This window comes from Mesocricetus auratus, unplaced genomic scaffold (assembly GCF_017639785.1).
Source record: "Mesocricetus auratus isolate SY011 unplaced genomic scaffold, BCM_Maur_2.0 Super-Scaffold_100013, whole genome shotgun sequence".
Lineage (NCBI taxonomy): Eukaryota > Metazoa > Chordata > Mammalia > Rodentia > Cricetidae > Mesocricetus > Mesocricetus auratus.
The window spans coordinates 27,271,406-27,287,894 of record NW_024429196.1 but is presented as its reverse complement, the minus strand read 5'-3'; the positions used below and the strand labels follow the sequence as shown (position 1 = coordinate 27,287,894).

The window sequence follows — 16,489 nt, the reverse complement described above, 5'->3', positions numbered from 1 at the left end:
AGGTGTGGAGAGCAAAGGTTGATGTTGGGTGTTTTCTTTCCATGGGTACTGACAATCTTAGCTCCAGCCCTTCATACTTACCTGGTAAGCTCCTTACCTGCTGAGCCATGTCCCCATGTGTTGAAAATTTTCTTTAACTAAAACTTTATTAAAAAGAACTGGCCAATGAAAAGCATGACACATGAAAATTAACCTGACCCAAAGTCTATATATTCCAGTGAAGTTCTCCAGTGACAAGAGCCACTCTGAAGCTCTTTGTTACACTTCTTAGACTCAGTTGTATTTACCTTAAATCTGCCTTTCTCAACCACAGGGATTCATCAATGACCAAAGTCCAAGATCGGTGAGTGGCTGTTTTCTCAATTTTCCTAAGGAGAATATGTAATTGGGCCCACCTGCTCAGTGTATGTCAGTGAGACGTGAGGACATTAGATAAACAGATGTATTATGGGAAACTGTAAAGTTCTAGCTAGCACTCAGTTGTCTTAGACAAGTTTCTTTGTTGTTTGCTTATTTATATCTTTCTTTTACTTTTTATTTGTCTCTCTCTCTCTCTGTGTGTGTGTGTGTGTGTGTGTGTGTGTGTGTGTGTATGAATGCTCTACTTACCACACCTATGGAGGCCAAAGGAAGATGTGGTGATGGGTTTTCTTCTACTTGCCTGTGGGTCCTGGGGAATCAAACTCAGATTGTCAGGCAACGGGAAAGTGTCTTTATCTCTGGCCCATGGGCAAGTTCGGCCTATTCTATCCACTGATTAAGATGGCAGGATTTAGTACTTAGCCCCACCTGCTCCTCACCGAATCCTTTCAGAACAACAGGCCATCTTCTAGGCAAACCAGGCCCTACCTGTTTGCCTGCATTGACACTCCCCTGTCTCTTTTCCTGAGGCCTTGCTGTCTGACTAGGGACAGCAGGATCTACTCAGCAGAGGGAGATTATATTTAAGGAAAACAAACCTTTCAAAGCAGGCTACCTAACACCTAGCTTCCTGGAAAAACAAAAAATAAAAAAACAAGCAAACAAAAAAACCCCATTCAGGATGGTTATGAGGGATGCCTCAAAGCTGAACATTTCAGGCATTGGGGAAGTCTGGCAATAGGATTTGTTTAAGGCCTGTATTTAAAAACCTCATGTGTGTAAACTGAAACAGACAAGAATGAAACAAGACTGGTGTTCTCGTGTTTGTTTATAGTCACATGAAGGAGACAAAGGTACCAACAAGTACAAACTGCACACCACAAAATTCAAACATCCCCTAAAGTCCAGGCAGAGGAGTGTAAAGGGTTTAGCACTGAAGCATTATATCTGTATTAATCATTCCTTGCAAGACAGCTGGGCTCTAGCGGTTACCTGAAGCCAGGCCATATAGCATGTTTAAGAAATCCCTAAAGTCTTCTAGATATGGCTATGAGGGGTGGTGGTGGCAGTGAGAGTCTGACCAAGGCTCTGCTGAAAAGGAAAGAAAAACATTTATAGATAGAGACTGATTTAGGATAAGATGGCTTGACGAGCGAATGAATAGATGGGAATACTAAAGATGAGAAAGAATACATAATCTAGGATGAAAGGGTGGTGGGCCCATTGGTGATAAGGGAAAGCCAGGAGCAACAGGTCCTGAGGAAAGAGGGCATGTTTGGTTTGAGCATGTAGCATTTACAGCGCTGCGTGGCCTTCAGGCAGAGATAATGGAGGCTGTGTTAGGGCGTTTATTTGAGAGTTGTCTCTGTGTATGTAGATCATGGGCACTGATGAGATTGACTAAGAGGGGTCACCAGAGAAGAAAAGGCATATGAAGATGTTCCAAGGGAAACAAAAGACAGCAAAAGACAGAATGCTGAGGAGTGGTAAAGGAGCAGGCTGACATTTGAATATTCAGTAACACTTGGATCTGACAGTTGGTGCTTGCTCAGTAAATAATTATCAGTTTTCCTGTGACTACCTCAGTGGGGCGGGGGCTGGGGTGGGAAGGGGCTCTGTCTTCTTGGTCACAGGAGTCTAACATCTCGCATTGTTTCCTGCACACGTGGTAGATGCGCCTGGATGAGTGGGCTGGGCCTAAGAAGGAAATAGTGGTCAGAATGGAAAGCAAGTTCCAAGAGGTAGGCCTGGCCACAGTGTCTCAAGCCAGCAAAAGTGAAGATAAGCAATGAGAACTGTCTATTAGGTTTGGCTGTCAGGAGGTCATCTGTGACAGTAGGGGGAGCAATTCCGGCCAAGCAGTTCAGGTGGAGGCAGGAATCCAGAGGGGTGAACAGCCAGTGGTTCAGACAGACATGGCAGCAGAGCTTTTCTGCTTTCTTAAGAAACAAGACTGTAAGGCTGGAGATACCTCTCAGGTGTAGAGTAGCTGTTCTAGTGTGTACGAAGCCCAGGTTTGAACTCCCCCACACCACACAAAACAGGGCGTGATGAAGGTAGCGCCAGTACTTGAGGTGGAGGTAGGAGGATCAGGAATTCAAAGACATCCTTGGCATAGTGTGAGTTCAAGTCCAGCCTGGTCTACGTGGGATTCTGTCTAAAAGAAAAGGGGAAAGGATGGAAAGGAAGGAAGGAGGATAAGAAGAAAGGAAAGAAAGGACACATGCTTTTTAATTCCAGTATATAGGAGACAGATCCCTTAATATGAGGTCAGACTAGTCTATAGTACAGTGAGTTCTAGGCCAGCCAGGGCGACAGAGTGAGACCCTGCTTCAAAAACAATAAACAAGTTTTAAAAAAAAAGATTAAAAATATGCAAAAAAGAAGATAAAGAAAAAAAGATAGCCTAGGAAGAGAAGAAGACACTTGTGCCAGCCTATGGCCAGTGCCCCCTTAATTGGCCCAAGATGTTAGTTCCTAGGCTACATTTGAATAGGTCACATGACTCTTGTCTTCTACCCTTGGCTGGCCTAGGGGTCCCATGTTGGCACACATGTTTGTTGCTTCAGCCTTTTTATAAAGTTCTTGTTTATGGAGTCCTTATATCCCTGGCTTGTAACCACTATCAAGGAATCGACTGTAACTTCCCTGTTTTCTGGAACTATGAAAGGGCGGGGAAACAAAAAGGTAAGCAAACGTTGCATCTAAGACATAAATTGTCACTTCAGTTTTATTTCCCTTCCTCTGTGTTTTGCTTTTAAAAAAAAACTACAAGAACTACCTTGACAGTTGACAACCAAAAATGTTCTCTCATGATATCCAGTGGGTTGGCAATAAACGGAGAAAGTGGGGGTATCTTAGCTCAAAACATGCTTCTTCTGAAGCTGCTTTAGAGTGTGAAAGAAATCACCACAAAGTTGTGTTCATTGACACAAAAATTTCAAAATGTTGATTATCATTTTGTTATTAATTATTATTATCATTATTATTCGCGGCCACACAAGAGCGCTTTCATGGGTTATATTGTGAAGTGGAAGCATGTGGTTCATCTCTGCACCCTCCCACTCTACAGCCCTCCTCCTCCCTCGGCCTCCTTCATTCCCCAGAAAGCGAAACTAGTTCATATAAACTATTAAGACACAGAAAAAAGTAACATCATAAGCAAAATAGAACAGTGTATTTTTTCCTTCATCCCTTCAACGTTCTCATTTGTTTGTTTCTAACTTGGAAAGAAAAATGAATAAGAAATGTGTGAGTGTTTGTGTGTAGGTATGTTTGTACAGCACCTTTATACCTAGTGCCTGTGGAGGCCAGAAGAGGTGTCAGATCCCCTGGAACTGGAGGAATTAAGCGAGGTGGTGAGTCGACTTGAGGCTGCTGGGAACTGAACCTGGGGCCTCTGCAAAAACAAGTGCTCTTAGCTGCTGAGCCATCTCTTTAGTCCCCTTGAGTAAACTTTTAAAGGCTAATCAATCTATTAGCCATAGACATCTACTTAATTAACTACTAACAACTTCAAAACCTCGGTTTATTTGATTTGATATTATGCATTCATTGCCACTATAATTTTAATAGTGGATAAGTTATGGTGCCTATAAATCACAGCTTGGGAGTTATTTTCAACTTTGCTTTCAGTATTTATTGCTTGTCTGGGCTCATCTAATTGAAACTCTTTGGAGCCCAGTACTTTAGAACAGGCATTACAAGTGGATGTGTTGAAAACACTCCCTCCGCAACCCCCCCCTTTTTTTAAATCTTCAAATGAAGTATCAGAAAAATGGACTTAAAACAAAGTGGTTTAAAAAGGTAGTCTAGTTGTCAGCATGATTTATAATGGTAGCTGTCTATATTTTTATACAATGGAGTCTTCATTGCCCTAGAAACAGGTAAATTAACGTGTGGTTTAAGTCCTAACCACAACTCTCACCAGGCTCAATTTCCCAGGCTTGTTCCATTTTGATTTTTTTTCTTCTTGCCGTTTTGTTTGTAGCTATGAAACAGCATTGGCCTTAGTACTTTTGATGAGAAAATGGGCTTGCAAGAGTGGGGAAGCAGCCAGTTGGTAGAATGTTTGACTACCAGTGCCTATCCCGTATGAAGCCCTGGGCTCGGTCTCTAGCCCCACATCATCTGGGTGGTGGATATCTGTAACTGCAGCACTTGGAAGGTAGAGGCAGGAGGATCAGAAGTTCAAGGTCAACCTTGGCTATACCACAGGTTGGTTGGAGGCTAGCCTGGGCTAAGTGAGACCTCCTCTCTTTCTGTGTCTCTCTCTTTTTCTCTGTCTCTGTCTCTGACTCTCTCTCTCTCTCTCTCACACACACACACACACACACATACCACCACCACATGGTGGGGTGGGGGGTGGGGGTGGGGTTGGAGGGAGGCAAGAAAGAGAAGAAAAAGAAGAAACGGGGCAGCCAGTTTACAGGCTGAACAGCTGCAGGAATCCAGTGGGAGGGAGCCGGCTTCACCCTGCATTGGGTACTTTCCACACTTGGGGGAGGGGGCCTGTTTCTGCAAGCTTCCAAGCCCTGCACAGGTCTGGGAACCAGCTCCTCTCTTCCCACCCACAGGGTTCAGAAACCTGCTCTCATGTGGTTTTTGAAGCAGCCAAAGGTAGGATGTTTTCCCCTAAGGGGCTAGCACTGAGAGGAGGGCTGCTTGGTGAAGGAGGCCATGGATGAGGAATGGAAGAAGGCTTCCCGGAGGAAGCAGCATTCGAGCTGTTCCCTGAAGGGTGCAAAGAGCTGAACTGAAGAGCAAGAGAAGACCAGCTTTGCAGGTCTGCTGGGAAAACAGGAAGTGTCACCAAAGCATAGGAGAGAAGGTGACTGGGTAAGGTTAAAAAAAATGTGTGTGTGTGTGTGTGTGTGTGTGTGTGCGTGCATCATGATGTGTGTGAATTCAGTCTGCATTCCAATATCTATCCTAAAGTAAGTACTGAGCAATCAAATCACACATCCAGTAGGAATTTGATGCTTTATTTGGTGCACGTAGATTGACTTTTCAGTAACAAGGTCCCAGAATCCCACCCCACTGTCTTCAAGCCTAATAAACCACAGGTGTCAGAGGCAGAACACTGTGTCTTTATTTTCAGCATGTTATAAAGAAAACTACTGGGTGGAGAGGAGCATGGCATTTGGTTCCAAATCAAGCCATCGGATCACGTGCTTGGACACTGTAGGGGAGTGGCTGTGAATCGACTGGGGGCCAGGTGTTTAGTGGGGTTACCTCTACACTTTCTTCTCACCTGATGTCTCTTACATTTCTAGAAGCCTGCCTTCATGAGCAAAACTTAGCTGAAGGGATAAACCCACTCCATTCTCTCGAGAACACGTTTCGACAATAGCACAGATTGCCACACATAGAATTCTAGTGACCTCACTTTATATCCAATAAAGGACGATAGAGAAGGCCAGGAGGAAAATCTTCCTTCTGCTTTTCTTCAATACATCAAACATTGCTAAGGAGAGCAGTGACTCTCTCCATTACAGCGTTCTCAGCCAGTCTTCATGTTTAATTTTCATTCCCACTATTCTGCTGGCTGGAAGATGGATTTCTCCAAAGCTCTTACTTCTTCATGTGTAAAATAGGAGCAGAAATAGTGGTGATCTATCTTGCCAAGATGATTGGGAGGATTAAGTAAGATAATAAATCTGACATCCCTGATACAGTAAGTAGTTAATAAATGGTAGGTCCAAATGGGTGGGGAACCTTCATGTTCTATATTTTAAATTAGTTAATTCATTACGTGTGTGAGTGTGTGCGTGCGAGTGTGTGTGTGCGAGTGTGTGTGTGTATGCTTGTGTACTCCAGCATGTGTGGGGGTGTCAGAGGACAGCTTGCAGAAGTTGATTCTTTCCACCTTGGGGAGTCCCTGGGCTTGACTCAGGTTCTCAGGCCTGGCTGCTAGTGCCCTAACTTGCTGATTCAGTTCACTGCCCCTAATTGCCATGTTCTAAAACACCAGTCCTCATATTTTGTATATCACATGTTTACTAAACGCTTCATGTCACCTTGAGTGTAAACGAATCTTACGTGGCTTTAAAGGGACAGCGATTTTGGTGAATGAAGTGAGTGACATCATGAAGAGGAACACCATCCTGCACTAAGAAATTCGATGAACATATACTCTACAGTATTGGAGGAGGATTCCAACTAGATGGTGATTCATGAAGCTCAATGTGGATTAAACTTCAAGAGAGAGCTGAAGATTGGTAGGTGTGTAGGTCATGGGAGTTATGTGGAACTGGGGTATAAGAGACTACCTGGGGCACATGAAGTGAGGATAAAGCCTGAGTAGCCAGCATCTTTTATTGTAATTTTAAAAAGTGATGTCCAGAATTGCTACAAGAAATGACCCCCAGACTGGATAGCTTAAACAGGAAAATGTTCTTGTCTTGTCATGTTGGGACCTGGAAGTCTCAGCTGAGGTATTGCTCAAAAGCCAGTAGGTGGGGAGAGAGGACCCTCTCTTCCCCTTTTCAGCTTCTTTCTTGTGGCTCCAGAGATTGTTGAGTGGGCAGCACCCCTACCTCTTCACATGGCTGCCTTCCTGCTTTTCTCCATTTTTACTTGGCATTCTTCCTGTGAGCCTGTATCCAATTTCCTTTTACTGGTGTAGACACATAGTCATTCTGGGTTAGTGTCAAGGACACCTCACCCCCCAACCCCCACTGGTCTTCCATTCACAAAGACTCTGTTCCAAATAAGGTCATATTCATAGACACTAGTGGCCAAAAAGTCAACATTTATCTTTTGATGAAACATAGTACAACCTAGAGCAGAGGGGTTTATCCTATCAGCAATGTGAGTGACTGAGTCTGCCTGCTAGCTGGAAGGAGGGGAATCAGAGGGAAGTGCCCCAGAGTGGCCATTAGATCTAGCAGCAAAGGAGAAAAATGATCCTGTGTGAATTTATATGAGTCCAAGTAGGATGCTGGGAATGGAGTTGGGAGTTTTTAGTTAGAAATGGGCATAGACTACTCTTAGGAGTGGGAAGGCTGGGAATTTACGAAGCATATTTTAAGATCCTGGAATATCTGCATTCATGGAGCTGAGACATTCTAACAGAAAGCAATGGAAAGGTAAAGCAGAACCTCGGACCTATAGCACAGTGATGGAGTGATGGAGAGGTCAGCCCTGGAGCTCAGATAGTGGAAAAGGCTTCAGGGACACAGGAGGAAGCATGCTTCAGATAGCTGCTGCCATGGTTTGTGTTTGTGTTTGTGTACACACTTGTGGTGTCCTAAGAGGTGATGGGACATTAAGAGGTAATGGGTAGTGGGAGGTGATGAAGTCATGGGGGGTGGTAAGCCTTCGGGAAAGTCTAATGCATTTCTTATGAGGTCTCGAATTTGTCTGCAGATTCAGCTGCTCCAAGAGAGATGCTCTGGCTATAGCATCATTCTCTTGCTTCCAGTCTTGTCACCAATGGCTCTGCTACCCTGAAGTCATGTGTCACAAAGCTCTATAAGAGGGGAAAGTGACTAATTTCTTAATTTACATCCTCCAAAACTGAGCTAAACAACTCTTTTCCTCCATAAGATACCCACCATGGGTGTCTTTGTTGTAGCAATGGAGAACAGAGAAACATCAATGCGACTTGTGCAAAGGTGTAGGCGAAGAAGAGGTCATCAACAATAAGCTCTTCACGTCTCTAGGTCGTCATTCAGACTCTGCTTCTGCAGAAAGCCTTGCCCAAGAGCATTCTGGGGAGCACTGTAAGCCTCAGTGTTCCTATCATTTCTCTCCCTGTAACACCTGTCCCCCCAAACACACTCTGCTGGGCACATCCTCTAGGTACTGTGAATTGATGACAGATGCAGACTCCCTGGATGATCTTGCACAGATCTTCTTCCTTTTGGTCTTTACCCTTCCTCCTCTCTGTCATGGAAAAAAAAGAAGATTATGTGTTAGGTTGGATAGAGTCCTTCTGAGCTCTTATGTCAAGACTGTAACCCTTGGTTCAGAGTGCATATTTGAGGTGGTCTTAAAAGAAGAAATCTAGCTAAAATGAGATCCTTAGGGAGCAGTCTAGTCCAACCAGAGTTGTGTCTTTACATGTAAAGGACATTTGCAACTCCCATTTGTCACCAGTGAGTAATATTCTACCTTGGAAATGTATCCTGTCTTCATTATGTATTCATCCATTTGCAATCTGCAGAGAGGGGCCTTGGAAGGAACGAATCCTGCTGGTATCTTGATCTTGGACCTGTAACACCAGAATTATAAGACTGGAACAATACTTTTTTGTTGTTTAAACCACCCAGCCTGGGGGATTTTATTATTATACTCCTAACAAACTCTGACGTGGAATAGGACCTTGTGGTACAGTGACTGAGGTTGCAATGAACATAGAATAGAAGGTATCTCCTTAAGATTCTGGTTTTGGTCCTCAGCATGTTACAACCCAAGGCACATAAGACTGGGGGACCTAAGTTCAACACCTAGAATAAAGCAAAGGCCAAAGAAAAGAACTAACTGTAAAATTATCCTCTGACCTCCACAAGTGTGCCATGGGATGCAGGCCTACACAAACACATCATACACCACACACACACACACACACACACACACACACACACACAAATAAGTAAAGCTTATTTTTAAAAATATATATTGGGTGATTTGCTTTGGCAAAGACAGGAAATAATGGATCATATGCTATTTCTGCTATTCCAATTTTTAATCTTTTTGTAGAACCTCTATATTGTTTGTCATCATGTGTATGGCGACTTACATTCCTATTTCCCCTATATAATGATTATTTTCTCCCACATACTCAGAAACTGTTTCCTGAATACCTCTGGCTTTACGCTCCTCCCCTGTATGGTAACCCTTCTGCAATGAGTACAGGGTGCTTCAGTTGGCCTACAACAGTTTGCAAATGGGCAAAGTACCTGCTCTGGCTGTTTCCTAGCTGAAACTTAGTGCTGTTTCTCTCAGTGGCTTTCTACCAGGCCCCTAAAGCGCGTCCTGGCCTGATCTATTGCTCTCAAGATGGCAAGGGCTCAGCTGAACTGCCGCCAGTTCAGAGTTTCAGAGCTGCACCTGGAAGAGGGAAATTGCCAGGAGCCCTTTTTGCATCACCTGAGAAGTGCCTCCAGACCTACCCACCCTTTGCCATCACCTTCCTGTCATCAGACAGCACAGGGAGGTTCCTCCTTTGCAGCTGCCTCCTCTCTTGCAGAGGCCACATGGGTTTGGAAGGCATTGGAAGCAGCAAGCCACCAAATGTGATCTCCAACACCCCTGAGGCAGTGGCTGGTGGAGCAACTTAAATCCATCTGGTTTCCAAAGCAATAATTTTCCTTGTTAAAAGGTGAGAAGAGAAGAGGGGGATGGGGAGACAGAGAGATACAGAAAGAGACAGAGACACAGAGAGACAGAGACAGAGAGATAGAGGTATACAAGAGAAAGACAGAAACAGAGTCAGACACAGATAAAAGACAGCCATAAACACAGAGACAGACACATGAAAACGCACACACACACACACACACACACACACACACGCAAACACACACACAAACAGAGAGAGAAACAGATACAGAGATGGAGAGAGACACAGAAACACACAGAGACACAGAGATACAGAATCAGACGGTGATGGGAAGAATGATAGAGAGACATAAAGAAACAGGAAGAGATACAAACATATAAAGATACAAAACATATAGAGATGTTCTGACATTTCCACGACTCTATATTTGGAGCTGGGGAGATAGTTTATTTAGTAAAATGCTTACCTTGCAAACATAAGGACCTGAACTTGATTCCCAGAGGACACATTAGAACAATAACAACAAAAACCCTGGCCAGAACTGTAGTACACACTTGTAATCCCTTGCTGGGAAAGCAGAGAGAAGAGAATCCCAGGGTCTGCGGGATTCACTAACTAGTGAGCTCCAGGCCAGTGAGAGATCCTGGCTCAAAAAACAAGGTGACACCTAACACACACACACACACACACACACACACACACACACACACACACACACACACACACCACACACACCACACACACCACACACACACACACACCACACACACACACACCACACACACACCACACACACACACACCACACACACACACACATACACACACCACACACACACACACACCACACACACACACACACACACACACACACACACACACACACACACACACATGTTTCTTCTGAAATGAATTAGGCGTTGTGGAGCTGAACACCAAGGCTTAGAGGCATGGCAGTCACTCACAACATCTTGTGGCCTGTGGCCTTCAGCAATGGAGTGTTACAGAGAGCTATGAAGCTTGTCAAGGGGACTTATCTGACCTTTGGCTGGTAAGCTGGAATTGCTTTACGCCTGGCTTCTCACAGACTAATAGCACTTTTGAGTCTGGCTTAGGTTATCATTTGACATCCTGAAATCCATTTCTAAGGTAAAAATGATGCCTAATTTGGGAGGGGGGTCCATTTTTAATGAAAGAAGTAAAATAAATAAATCCTTGCTGTCAGTTTTGTTATGCTATCCCTGGCGACTACTGGAACCTAACCACCTCATTGGAACACAAAATTGGACAGGCTTCTCTGTTTGGGGTCTATCTTGAACAAGCAAATAATGAATTGTAAAGGCCATGAAAAATGCCTCTGCCATGGACCACTTGCCTCTTCTGCTTCTCTATCCTTTTTTTAGCTTTTGGAGGTAAGTTTTACCCATTATTCTAATCTGGCCTTAAATTGGCAGTCCTCCTGTTTCTGTCCCCTAAGTGATGACAAGTCTGTGTCTGCCATGCCTGCCAATGCTTCTTTTGACCTATTTATACGAGACAGTAAGATAAATAAGAGATATGCTTTCTTAAAACTCTCCAATTTTATATCTAATCATTAAAGTAAAACATTCAAAAGTCTACAACTACAGGCAGGTTAGGACAGGAAATTACATGCTTGTGAAAACTAGGTTCTTCTCATGCTAACTAAACTGACAATAAAGAGTTACTTCTAAGTCAGGTGTGTTAGCTTAGGTCTGCTGTCCCAGCACCCAGGGGCCTTAGGCAGGATTGTTGAGAGTTCAGGGCTAGGTTGGGCTACAATAATTGATTCTATGTCAGCTAAACTGTATAAGAAGAAGGTGTGTGTCAGCAGCAATAAAACAAATAAATAAACCAACAAAATAAGAAAGCTCCCCTCCCCCCCAAAAAATAAAAAATAAAACAGGCCTTCTGACATCCTACAACACACGAGTTCTCCATAAGTCCTCTTGAACTGAGAAAGCTAAGCCTATAGATAAGACTTCTGGTGGAGGTCCCCAGGGTTCATTTTCTAGGTACATTACGATGATAGACTCTGCATTGATCTAATCCCTCTGTGTAAAAAAGATGAGACAGTAGGCTATGTAGGATCCCCCACCCCCACCCCAAGCATACCCAGCAATAACAGTCTGAGAACCTATGTCTTCAGGGTTGCTGGGACTGGTTGATTCCCTAGTGATTCTCCTTGTAGTTAGCATGGTGGTTGGCATGGTATAAGTAGTGGTGGAGAGAGTGACCAACAGAATTTATCAGAATAGATTCAAAGGACAAACAAGAAAACATCTGGAGCTGGGAAGATGGCTTAGCTATGAAGTGCTTGCCTCACAAGCATGAAAACCTGAGCTGGATCCCCGGAACCCACATTTAAAAAGCCAGATTCAGTGGCCCAATCTTATAATTCTAGCATAGGGAGGTAGAAACAGGTAGATCACTGGGATTTGCTGGCTGCCCGGTCAGCCCAGCCTAACCAGTTAACTCCACAGCCAAAGAGAGATCATGCCTCAACATACAAAGTGGATGGTGCTTGAGTAGCCATAGCTAACGATGCCTCCTGGCCTCCGTGCTCCTTTGTCTGTATTCCACCACAATCAACAGCTTCTAAGCAAAAGCAACACTGTGTAGCTATCAAGTTCTGATCCACAGTGGAACAGTGTGTAGCTTTTCTCTCCACAGGAAACAATGACATTAAGCTCAACAACTCAGTTGGAGCCACCAGTGACCTTGGTCCAAACAGCAAGCCTTTCAAAGGTGGCCTAATTTTTATCTTGTGATTAGCATAGCATCTACTTTGCAGACAGACAAAGCTGAAATGAACTCTACATGCACCATATCTCAAAACTGCCTCAAAAGATTCCAAATATGAAATGAGGTTTCATTGTCTATAGGTAGGCTCTGTAGCCATTAACAGGAAAACGGAAGAACAAATGGAGATTTGAGGAAAGATCCATCGAAACAATGTAAATTTACTGAGTGAATAAATATCAGACTGTTACAAATTCTCTATAGAGATAATTCAGACAGTCACACACAAGGTAGAGATGGAGTAGGCTTGTCTTGTTACAGCTCCCCAGAAAGGCAATGTTCTGGCTTTCTGTTCTCTGCATTGAAAGTCAAATGACCCGTTATTTCTTTTCTTGTTACTGTGACATAATATCTGACAAAAGTCACCTAAGGAAAGAAAGGCTTATGTTGGCTTAGACTTGGCGGGCACAGCCCCTCATGGCAGGGAAAGTCTTTCGTCAGGTGTGGAGACAGCTGTCACATGGCACCCACAGTTAGGAGGCAGAGGGGGAGGAGTGCTGGTGCTCAACCAGCTACTCTTTTTTTTTAGTGCTAACAAAATTTTATTTTCTTGAATATACAATATTTTTCTCAATATATGTTTTTATTTAAATTAGAAGCATGCATGCTTCACGTGTGAATCCCAGCTCCCTCTCCCACCCCTCCTCCATTGTCCCTCCACCAGCTCCCACAGTCCCCCAGCCAATCCCCACACCATTCCCCAGGGAGGGTGAGGTCCTCCATGGGGGGATCTCTAGAGTCTGCCATTTCATCCAGGACAGGACCTAGGCCCTTCCCCATGTGTTCAGGCTGAGAGAGCATCCCTCCACGTGGAATGGGCTCCCAAATTTCATTCGTACACCATGGTAAACACTGATTTACTACCCAAGGCCCCAGAGATTGCTGAGACCTCCTCATTGACACTACATTCAGGGGGTCTTTATCAGTCCCCTGCTGGCCTCTCAGCCATCAGTCTGGGGTTCAAGAGCAACTCCTTGTCTGGTCAGCTGTCTTTGTGGGTTTCACCAGCAGGATCTTGACCCCTTTGCTCATCACTCCTCCATCTGTCACTGGGTTCCAGGAGTTCAGTGCAGTGTTTAGCTGTGGGTGCCTGCCTCTGCTTCCATCAGTCACTGGATGAAGATTCTAGGATGGCACATAGGGTAGTCATCAATCTTATCATCAGGGAGGGGCTATTAAGGTAATCTCTTTGCTATTGCTTAGTTTCTGGCCACTCTTTTGACCCAGTTCAAGAGCCTTCCCACAGCCCGATGCTGCATTACCTACTTAGTTGGGCTTGTATGAATACAGCCTCAAAGACACCCAAAGGTGTGTTTCCATAAAAAACAGCCACGTTGACAATCAGTAGCCACAGGTATCAATAATAATAATAACAGCTTTTAATACAGTTTCTAAGTCCTGTTCCAGCCTGTGAATAATGGAGACATGTATTGTTTCTGTCTCAGATGTATCTTTAAGATTTCTTGTGTGTGTGTGTGTGTGTGTGTGTGTGTGTGTGTACATGTCTGCAGTGCTTGAAGACACCAGAAAAGACTGTCAAATTCCCTGGAACTCAAGTTCCACGTGGTTATGAGCCACCTGACATAGATGCTAGAAGTCAAACTCAGATCCTCTGCAAGAGCAGCAAGTCTTCAATGGTTGAGCCATCTCTCCAGACCCTAATGTGGCTGTTGTTGATACTAAGACTTGCTCAGAGCAAATGTGAAATTCTGCTTCAAGAAACAAGCTAGACGGCTTGGAATGACAGCAGATTGCCATCTGGCCCCTACAGGCAGGCACACATGCACCCATGAGCGTGCACATGCACACACACACACACACACACACACACACACACACACAAGTATGCACCACAAAAACAGGCTCCAAGGAAAGTTATTCATTTATTATTGAGGCAGGAACTTGCTAGGGAGACCGGGCTGGCTTCAAACTTGTAATTCTCCTACAACAGAATTGTGAGTGCTGGAGTTACAGGCATATGCTGTCACACCCAACTTAGTTCCTTTAAAGGAACAAGCAAAAGAAAATACAAACATACACACATGCACACACACAGGCATGCACACCCCACCACCACCAATAACAACCAAGCTAAGCAGAACAAGGGCATCTTGGCTTCCCTCTCCTTACCTTATAATTGATCATCTTAAACCATGCACATAACTATGTGAGCTTTGCTTTGATTTCTTCTCTGGCCTAGGTCCCACAGCCAGAAACTCACCAAGAGGAAACATGACCAACTTCTTGAGTTTTCCATTATGTGGTTTCATTTGTTTGAAGCGTTTGGGCTTCTGTCTAGTTGCTCAGCTTCTTTCTCAGTAGAACAGTCGGGGATTTATAAAGAAAAAGGAATTTCCATTTCCATCGTCACCATATCATATCACTGCTGAAATAGTGGACCACTTGTGCTAAAGGGCAAAAACACACTGCACACAGACCAGGGCATTTGCAGTCCATCAAAAGAATATTGCAGCCTCTGGCAATAGCTGAATTCAGGACTCGGACATCTGGGTGTTGTTGAGTTATCCCAATTCCTCAATCACTTAACTGCTGCCTTTTGAGCTTCTCCTCACCGGGACTTCCTCAGAGTCTTGGCTCCTGCACAGGAATGTGATGTTTAGAAAGTCGTTTTCCTGTCCTTATAAACAATTCCAGCATAATAACCTGGCTTCTGGCACCAGAGGTTCATTTGAATTTTGCTCAGCTTGGTTTACAATTAAGATTTAATTAGTAAACTCATTACAAAGACAGGAAACCTCCGACTTTCCCCTGATTCTCTTTTAGGTCTCCGTGAGGACCCAGCCCGTCCTCTTGGCTGTGGGACATTGGCAGAAAGGTTTCTCCAGGCATGGTTATTTATATTACCGCAACTCCAGCATAAAATATTGTTCTTTGCTTCTTGAAAATAGAGGGCTGTAGCCAGTCATTCAGAATTCAGGGTTGTAATGCCTTTATTTAGAAAATATGCCCTGGTTGTGTTTTTAAACTTTTGGACTCAGATAATTGGTTTGGATTGTCTTAACTTTTCTTAAACAACAGGAATAGGAACTAAGGTTAGGAGATGGATGAAATAATGCCAAGGGGGACAAAGGACATCTGGCTCTGTAGTGATACCCTCAAAAGACTTCATAACACAGAGCTGTTTCACTCTTTCTCAAACTACAAGGAAGATGGCTAAACCCTACACCAGAAGGAATAGGGTTCATTTCTTTTTCATTTATTTATTTATTATTTATCTGTGTGGTATAGGCACTTGGGTATGTGTAGTGGTGAGGTTTGAGTATCCATGAACATACATGTAAATGCTAGAGGAGAACATTAGAAGCCTTCCTCTATGGCTCTTCTTTTTCTTTCTGTCCTTTCTTTCTTTCTGTCCTTTCTTTCTTTCTGTCCTTTCTTTCTTTCTGTCCTTTCTTTCTTTCTGTCCTTTCTTTCTTTCTTTCTGTCCTTTCTTTCTTTCTTTCTGTTCTTTCTTTCTTTCTTTCTTTCTTTCTTTCTTTCTTTCTGCCTTTTTTTCTATCTACCAAAAGTGTTTTCTCATTGAACTTGAAGCTCGCTTTTTTTGGCTAGATTGGCTAGCTAGTGAGCAGGAACTACTGTATCTACCCCTCACCTCTGGGGGTCCAGGGATGCAGATATTCAAGGTTTTTACTTGGGTGCTGGTGCTTTGAACTCAGGTCCCCTTGATGTCACAGCAAGTGATCTTTCCCACAGCAGTGAAGTCCAAGTTCAATGAGGGTATCTGTCTCAAAAACTAACGTGGAAATCAATTGAGAAAGCATCTCAAATTGATCTCTAGCCTTCACCTGTGTAAGCACAGATGAATGAGCATTTCCCCACACCCCTATGCTTGTGCAAATACACACACACACACACACACAGATAGAGAACACCATGTTGTAATGGCATAAGAATAAATTCATAGAATACAGAGACAACTCAAGAAAAATATTAGGAAAGTATTTGTCAGGGAGGTCTGCAAAAAGGTAATTATAACAAATCGGCAATCAGTCTGACATGT

At 43.7% G+C, this 16,489-nt stretch overlaps 2 long non-coding RNA genes across 3 annotated transcripts; one reads left to right on the top strand and one right to left on the bottom strand.

The window, feature by feature from the left end:
- The first annotated feature begins 2,726 nt into the window (after positions 1-2,726).
- On the top strand, positions 2,727-6,576 carry LOC121143522. The gene is made up of 3 exons (XR_005880753.1): positions 2,727-4,578; positions 4,938-5,199; positions 6,415-6,576. It is a non-coding gene; the product is annotated as an uncharacterized LOC121143522 (long non-coding RNA).
- Positions 6,577-6,660: 84 nt separating this feature from the next.
- Positions 6,661-15,040, bottom strand: LOC121143521. 2 transcript variants are annotated; one of them, XR_005880751.1, is made up of 3 exons: positions 14,599-15,040; positions 8,479-8,578; positions 6,661-8,250 (listed from the first exon to the last, which is right to left on the bottom strand). It is a non-coding gene; the product is annotated as an uncharacterized LOC121143521 (long non-coding RNA). The 2 variants fall into 2 exon arrangements; XR_005880752.1 differs by having other exon boundaries at positions 14,690-15,038.
- Positions 15,041-16,489: the final 1,449 nt, after the last annotated feature.